The sequence below is a fragment of the Triticum dicoccoides genome, chromosome 2B (assembly GCF_002162155.2).
Source record: "Triticum dicoccoides isolate Atlit2015 ecotype Zavitan chromosome 2B, WEW_v2.0, whole genome shotgun sequence".
NCBI classification, from domain to species: Eukaryota; Viridiplantae; Streptophyta; class Magnoliopsida; order Poales; family Poaceae; genus Triticum; species Triticum dicoccoides.
In genome coordinates this window covers 661,738,894-661,747,773 of record NC_041383.1, presented here as the reverse complement: position 1 = coordinate 661,747,773, position 8,880 = coordinate 661,738,894, and the positions used below count along the sequence as shown (strand labels likewise).

The following is an 8,880-nucleotide window of genomic DNA, read 5'->3' as shown; positions in this document are numbered from 1 at the left end:
TCGTACGTCAGTAATTTTGCATCAAAGTCCCTCTGTTTCTAAGAAATCAACCCGCAATCCCTATTTTAAAGTGAAAAACCGTTTCATCCGGGGTTGTAAATGAAAAAAGTGAATAGACACGAGCGCGGCTGCACGGGCTCTCCTCTCTCCCTCGCCTCCTGATCCCAGCCACCAGGAGGCCCGCGGCCCGCGCGGCGCTCGATCCGGTGACCGCCGGCCGCCGGACGACGCCGGTAATGGCAGCACCCTGCACCACCGTTCCACCTTAGCTCCCCCTCTGCCCCGCGTCCGCATGCCCGAGCTCCTCCTCTCTCCCGCGCGCCCAAGCTCCTTGTTGTGCGCCGCCCAGGAGGGCTTGCGCTCGCCGCTCGACCAGAGCCACCGCGAGCTGGGCGTCGTTGCACTTGTCGGCGACCTGGCCGTCCCCTCTGCACCGCCCTCCACCTCAAATTTGGACGAGCATGTGTTTGTGTATGTTCTCAGTTATTTTTTGCACACAAGGTGTTTGTGTGTTTGTCCGAGCCAGTTTCAGTCACAGATCCTTAAGGTAAACTCTCACATGAATACATCATGAGACTAAATCTCCTTCCATATGATTCAAAGCATGTTATGATGGTGGGAGTGAACCAGGTTACTAGAATAATGGTTTGCTAATTAATTTACATCATGTGGAGTCTCAAGACACATGGGTACGCCGACTCCTATTGCTTGACAAATGTATATCTGCAGATTTTCTTTAATTGTATGAAGAAGTTACAGTTAGGTGTTGACCTTTTTTTTTGCCTAGACACATCACCTCCATGCACCTTTTTTCCGTTTATCTTTGTTGCGCCTTTTTAGTTTTAATTGTTGTTTACCTTCATCCGACCAAATTGAGCTATCGGAGGTGCTGCGATCTTTTGGCAAACATGCTCTATATTCTATGGTTTGGCATCTACAGGATGCCATCTCAGGTCATGGATCCACTGTGGCCGCTTCGTCCTTCACTGAGGACCTTCTCATCCCCACAGAGATCAGAGGTAACCCACACAGTTGGAAATAGTTGCTCAAGTTCTTGCTTCAACAAATTTTGTTCCGGATATAATTTATGGCCATGCCATGTATTAATTATTCTTATAATGGTCATCTGAATTTGCAAAGAAAATTATATTTTGGAAGCAGGAACCCTTACCTCATAAGATGGGTGAGCTGTAGGATTTGGTTCTGTTCAACTTGAATTAGTTTTTGCTCATCATGTTCTCTGTATTAGGAATTCAGATGTCTTCCAGCTCTAATCTTTTCGTATTGTTGGTGCATGCTGGGAGTCACATTGTTATGCATGCTAGCAAACATTAGGATTGGAAATCTTACCCTGTAGGTTATTAATATCTTTTCCACTATACTGAGATTCAGCAATTTAATCCGTATGGTCGCACAAGCAGTTTTGTTTTCGGATTTTTCTTGACAAACATATTGGGTACATCAATTTAAATCATATTAAGGTCACACAAGCAGTTAGTTACATTGCACTTGGGTCACCGACGGTTGCCGAGCTACTATGATCCTCTCATGTTGCAGTGGCTAGCTGCTGCAATTCATGGATCATGCTCTCTCGTGGGAAGGAGGCTGTGGCTTTCTCAATTGATCAGAAAACAGAACCCTACATAGTTCTTTTCTAGATATATATTGTTATTTCTGATGTTGTGTGGACCATCAGAAACCTGATGTGTGTGTGTATCATAGAATATCTTGCTATTTATGTATATTGCTTCCCTTTTATTTATGTTCTACTTCTCTAAATATAAGCCACTTCTTTTCTATTGTTAGTGCTATCTTTTGATGTTAATGCACTAAAAGTCTAAAGCCTTTCCCTCTGCAAAATGATGATATTAGAGCTATGTGTCTTATAATCCGTACTGTATATGACAATGCGATATTCAGTTATATTATGTTTGTAGCATGGCATTTTTCCATTCCTTTTCTTTTTCCGATGAATCACATGGTAAATTATGATCTACAATGACTGCTCTTGCAAAAAGTTTGGAATTCAGAGAAGGATTCTACAACGAGCAAGGTTTTAGGTTCTGAATCTAAATGACCTCTTCTTTAGTTCAGTCCTAGCAAAAGCTGATAAGAGAAACAAAGAAGCAGCAACGAATGGGTCCCTTTCTTGCCCACAAGAGTTGTCTGTGTGCAAGTCATGAACCTTTTGTCCATCAATACAAGTGCAGGATTTGAACATGTTAATTCTGACCTTCTGTTGGGAGTTTATATTATACCTTTCATGCGAAGTAGTTACATTTATCGCATGGAAGACAATGCCCATAGAGTGGAAGGTGGAGAGATTCAGACTTCGGAGGATGTTAATATGCTCAAAGTTTTTCAATTAAACATGTTGAAATCTTCCATGTAGCTGTGATTGTTCTCTCCGGACATGGAGGATCAGTTCTTGGACAAATTTATCTGTCTGTTGTATGACTTGCCACCATTTTTTCGAAATTTCTATTCACATGTTATCAAACCAAAAATATTTCAATATCTTAAAACTTTAGTAGAATTAATCTGCCTCTATTTCTGGACTCTAGCATTTTGTGCTTCTTCACAAGTTCTAAGTTGTTATTTGGCAATTAATTTAATTTGATCTTGAACTTTGGGTTCTTGGCACTCGCCCGTGCAGGTTATGACTATGTCATAGGTGACGTGTGGAAAGATGACCAACAAGGAGAAGATTGCATGAAGAATTCTTGCTATCAACTAGGGCTGGATGCCCCCAGGAAGAATACTGTGAGTCAACTTTCATGACTGATATGTTCATTTCCTCTAGCTACACAATATGAGATATTGCTTCTTAATTAACGCTTACTGCTACGTTGTAAGATGACATATGAGATTTTGTTTCTCGAGTTGGCACTCAGTAGTAAAAGTGGTTTATATTTCGAATAGTTGAGCAGAAAACTGGCGTATCATGGCTCCTAATGTTACAGAGCAAGTGGACAGACTATTTCCCCCTCCCACCCCCCTCTAAACTTTGTTTTCTAGGTTTGGTTGGCTACAAAAGGCTAGATTCTGGTATATATTCGTTGGTGCAGAAGCTAGAAGCTCATTGATATTATTTTTCTTGCCAAACATATGAAGGATTGTGCATAAAACTTCCAGCTTGAAATCTACATCTGGGTTACAAGCTTTGTCCAGAATTTAAGAACATCGCTGTGGACATTTAGATATTTTTGTAGCATTCTTCAGGGTCTTGACTTAATTTCTTTTCACACAGTAAAATATCAATTATATGTTGAACAGTAGTAGTAGTGTGAATACTATGTACTCAAGTTTATTGAAGTCAAAACAGGAAAGGAGAGCAGAGTTCAGGGCATGTTCAGCTCCATCCATGCATCAAGGGAAATATATACGAGGCAAAGGAATTACGTGTTCTGCTAGATGACATAGTACAAGGTTCAGCAGCGACGACATGATCTCAAACATGGCACTGGTACCACCTATACTAAACTTGATTTGTTCTCTCAATATGGAGTGTTAATCTTCTCCTCTGCATAGTACAATATTCCCTTGGCTCGAAGGATATAGGCATGGCGAGTTTGGTTCAAGGAGGAAATAAGAATGATTTAACAGTAAGAAAAGGGATATAATGCTTCTTGATGTGTATGGGGATTCTGAAGATATATATGATTGATACTTTCCCTGCATGATATATATTAGTCGAGGTTTGCGAAGTTCTCTATAAAAGAACTATGTGGGGTTCTCTATAAAATAGTTGTTAGGTGTCTAGGTCTTCAGTTTGGGCATTCCAGTATTTTGAGTGGAGTAATTCCACAATGCACAGCCATCTTCATTGAACAACTGACATTAATATACAGAAGACAGTCGCTTGTTTATTTCTTGACAACCAATTGATTTGCTAACTATTATATTCTTAGAGTACAAGGCAAAGTTATGTGGTGGGTCGGATGGAGAGCTTGGCGCGGCGATGTGGCAGGCTTCTCTACAGTGGCACTAATGGAGAGCTCGGTCAACGATGACGGGGCGACCGACTGATCTGCGGCAGCGTGGAAGGAGGGCTCGGCGGTCGACACGGTGGCTTGATCCGCTGTTCTGCGACGTTTCGAAGAACTTCTTGTACTGGTGTGTGTGTGTATGCATAGGTGCTGTACTATCCTGGGCGCTCACTCCCCCAGGATCCCACAAGTTTGCATAGAGCTCGGACGTCGGTGGCGGCCTGGCACGCTAATCTGCCGCCTCCACATGAGGAGTCGTGAGATTAGTGCATCACATTCAAAAGTCACCGCTCCGTGATTAGGGCATTGCATTCAGGCATTCAGTAGATTAGAAGACATATTTAGCTAGCACTGGGATCCATCGCCATTGTAGGGCCTTGAATCTTTTCAATCCTTGCCAGGACAGTTCTTGCCATGGACGACGGGTCTCTCTGTGTGGTCTTGGTCCAAAAGCTAAAATAGGGAATAAGATGTGCCTTGCCGTGTGGAGTGTTGGGTATCTTTTGCACTTGCTCCATCAGCTGCAGAAACTATAGCCCAAATGCAGCATACTGCTACTATTTCATATCATTGATTGATGATTTGTTTTTTCATAATTGAATTGGCGAATGATGAAAAGGTGTAATGTTCAGGGATTTTTGCTAGATGATTTGTTGATCCAGTTTAATTTTAGTAGGCATCTGGGTACTTTTATGAATTGATAGTGCACCCAGTATTATTTTTACTTTCCTAAAACAATCTTCTCTGAATTTCATACTAACAAGTGTCTTGGTTTGTAACAACGATAAAGTCCTGCTTTATGTTGCCCAATCCTAAGTTGTGCCATCCTTTCGTAGTGATAGCTGTGTTGGGCCGGGTTGCAACGGATGCATTCAACACGTTTCAAGGGCCTTGTATGTCGATTTGGAGCCAGTGTAAGTCGATTATGGCAGGAAATCAAAGTCTGTTTCCTCATTTATCCATCACCGCAGGACTATTATGACTACTGCATTTTATTTTATTTTGGAGATAAGTCATGTTGTCAAAATTACTTCTTATTTGTAACTGATTGGTGTTGCACAGAATAGGCATGTCCCGTTGCAACGCACGGATGTTGTCCTAGTATATATATAAAAGAGTACTGCTATATATTTAATGTTTGCACTAAATTTGGGATCAAATAGAGTTGTTTCCTCTTATAAACAACAAAGTGAGGTCATCCTAGTGGATGACGTGCGTGGCATGCAAGTTAGTGACCAGAATTTGATTCCCAATTCTGCGTAATGAAACTGGATTTTTTTTTTCCACGCCCGTTTTGCGTTCAGCACCTTGCGGGGCCGAGCCGCTGCGCGCCGCGCGCGAGCGCCAGCAGCTCCAACCGGCGCCTACAGCGCTGAGTAGGAGGTCCCCTCCTATAGCCCAGGAAAGGGACCGAGCCACAGCGATGTTGTTAGATCGCAAAAAAAAGTCCGGAAATGTGGTAAAGCCAGGGCCTGCACTGCTGCTAGCATAGGCCGGCCCACTAGCGTGCAGCCCCAGTTTTTTTTTTTGTTACGAAAATAAAAATATGAAATTAAAAAAGGTTTACAGATTTAAATAAAAAAGGTTCACCCACTTGAAAAAAAGTTCATCAATTTTTAAAAAAGTTCATCAACTTGAAAAAAAGTTCATACAAATTGAAATAAAAGTTCATCCAATTTAGCAAAATTTCATTAAATTTCAAAAAAGTTCAGGTATTTTTATAAAAAGTTCATTGAACTGAAAAAAAGTTCATCCATTTTCAAAAAGATGTTCATCAAATTTCAAAAAGTTCATCGATATTCAAAAAAGTTCATCAATCTGAAATAAAATGTTAATTTTTTTAAAAAGTTCATAGATATTCAAAAAGTTTATAGAGTTTTCGAATAAGAAAATGTAAACCGGCACCTAGATGGGCCGGCTCATTTACCGACGCCACAGGCGCCAGTTACGAAAATGCACGTTAACTGGCGCCTGTGGCGCCAAATAGGAAATGCCGCATCGCGACGCTGAATGGAGGGAGCTCCTATACAGCGCTACAGGCGCCCGTTAACGATCCAGCGCCTGCAGTGCCGCTGTCATAGCCCGGCCCACTAGCGCGCTGCACTAATTTGTTTTTAGTTTTTGTTCTGCGAAAATAAATATATGAAATGAAGAAAAGTTTACAGATTTAAAGAAATTAAGTTCATCCATTTGAAAAAATATGTTCATATCTTTAAAAAAAGGTTCATAAATCTTGAAAATGTTCATCAATTTGAAAAAAAAATATTCACATTGAAAAAAAGTTCATCCAATTTTGCAAAAGTTCATTAAATCTGAAAAAATTTCATAGAAATTGAAATAAAGTTCATGTATTTTTAGCAAAAGTTCATGGAACTGAAAAGAATGGTTCATAAATAAAACAAATTCATTCGTTTTCAAGAAAAAATGTTCATTAAATTTAAAAAAGTTCAAAAATATTCAAAAAAGTTCATCAACCTCATAAAAGTTCACACAATTTTCAAAAAATAATGGTCAACCGGCGCTTAGATGGGCCGGCCCATTTACGGACGCCTCATGCGCCGGTAACAAAGTGCATGTTAACTGGCGCCTGTGGCTCCAAATAGGAACTGCCCTGAATGGTACCGTCCGTTGGGCCAGCTCACGTGGGCGGAAAGCTCCAACCTTCTTTCTGTTTTGTTGTTCTTTTTGACGTTTTTTGTTTTTGTTTTTGCTTTCTTTCTTACTTTTGTTTATAATCTAAAATATTATAAATATATATATTACACAAACACACTTAAAAACATTTAAAAAATATTGAACAAGGAATATAAAAAGGTTGAGAAGTATTTGAAATAGATGTTGAACAAGTATTGATCATGTATATAAAAATATTGAACAAGTATTTGAAAAAGCTTGAACATGCATTTAAATTTTTGAAAAGGTATCTTTTTTTTGAATAAGTATTTTAAAACATGTGGAACAAGTATTTGAAAAAAATCTTGATCATGTGTATACATAAAAGCTGAACAAGTATTTGAAAAAAATGTTCGCCATGTATATAAAAAAGTTGAATAAGTACTTTAAAATGTAGAACGAGTATTTAAAAATGTTGAGCAAGTATTTACAAAAATGAAGAAGGAAAAAGAAATCCAAACAAAAACTGGAAGAATAAAAAACCTAAAATACAAAGAAAAATAAACAAAATAAAACAAAGAAAAAAGAAAATGAAAAAATAAACCCGAAAGCAAAAATGCAAAAAGGAATGAAATAGAATGAAAAACAGAGAAAAAAGAAATAAAAGAAAAGGAAGAAAAAACAGCGGCTCAGATGGCCTCTAGTGCGGTTCGCTCCTTTCACATACCAAGGCTGCGATTTGGACGGGGTGGCTAGCAGCGCACTGGAACTCCTTGTTAACCATGGATGATCTCTGGTTCCCCCTTTCCCCTCTTCTCTTTTTTACTTCAATAAACTCATGTGCGAATTGGACCGGCCTAGTTATCTTAGAACCTTCAGCGAGGCATCCCACAAAAATCGCTTAATGCACTAAATAGTCGCTGCGGGGAGTTCGGCCAGTCATCACGACCACCAACTCTTCGTGTTAAATTCGAGGGGCGCGACCTACTTGTAGCCACTCGAGCCGGTTTTCTCTAGATTTTCCCTTTTTCTCGTTTTCTTTTGTTTCATTTCTAGTTTTCTGTTCTCCGGTTTTTATTTTTTGTTTGGTTTTCCTTTTTCTTCTTCATTTTTTGCTTTCCTTTTATCTTTCTTATGTTTTTTTTCACTGTTCATTTCCGTGTATGTCAAACACATTTTTTTAAATAAGTGATCAAAATTTTTGTATACACGTTCAACATTGTTCGAATGCTTATTTAACATTTTCTCAAATACTTGTTCTACATTTTGAATACTTATTCAACATTTTCCAAATATTTCTTGACCATTTTCCAAATACATGTTCAACATTTTTTAAATACATGTTCAACATTTTTAATACTTATTTAACATGTTGAAATTCTTGTTCAACATTTTTTATATACTCATTCAACATTTTTTTGTACTTATCCAACATTTTTTAAATACTTGTGCAGCATATGAATACTTATTCAACATTTTCAACTACTTGTTTCAACATTTTTCAAATTCTTGTTCAATATTTTTTAGTACTTATTCAACATTTTTCAAATAGTTGTTCAACGCTTTTCGAATGTGTTTTTGAAGATTGCTTTTTGTAATTTATATATTTGTTGAATAATTACAATGAAAAGTACAAAGTAAAGCGAAAAAGGAGAACATAAAACAGGAAAAAAAACAGGCTGTGGACTCCTGTGCGGCTGGGCTCCCCCGACGCGAGAGCATCCCCCTGTCACGCTTAAAGCGAGACATAGGGCCACCCGGGAATAGGATCCACACACATCTACAACTTTTGGAAAATCCACATGTTGTGTGATACAACTAAATCAATGCAGACTAAATTGAATAGTCCACATGTTTTTCTAAAAAAAAACATTAGTCTGTATCCCACAACATGTGAATTTTGAGCAATAAAACTTAGTGATACCCCTAAAAAAGTTAGTTTGTTCGCTTCGATTTTTCCTTTTTTTCGCACTTTTTTTAAATATATGCTCCCTTCGTGTCATATTCTTGTTGTTGCCTTAGTTCAAACTTGAAATAAAACCGTGACAAGAATTATGAAATGGAGGAAGTATTTCAAAACTATGTAACATATTTTTTCTAAATGTTCACCACAAATTAAAATGTCCATGTAGCATTAAAATTTTCGGTTCATTTTTTTAAAAAATTCACATGTTTTAAAAATATGACCGTGACAATTTAAATATATGTGCATGAAAATGTCCTAAAATTTTCACGTTCTTTTAAAATATTCACATGATTCAAAATTTGGTTTAGCACA

The 8,880-nt window shown here is 38.3% G+C and overlaps 1 long non-coding RNA gene across 1 annotated transcript; it reads left to right on the top strand.

Moving 5' to 3' along the window:
- Positions 1-126: 126 nt before the first annotated feature.
- Positions 127-4,680, top strand: LOC119365462. The gene is made up of 4 exons (XR_005175541.1): positions 127-1,019; positions 2,657-2,763; positions 3,326-3,466; positions 3,912-4,680. It is a non-coding gene; the product is annotated as an uncharacterized LOC119365462 (long non-coding RNA).
- Positions 4,681-8,880: the final 4,200 nt, after the last annotated feature.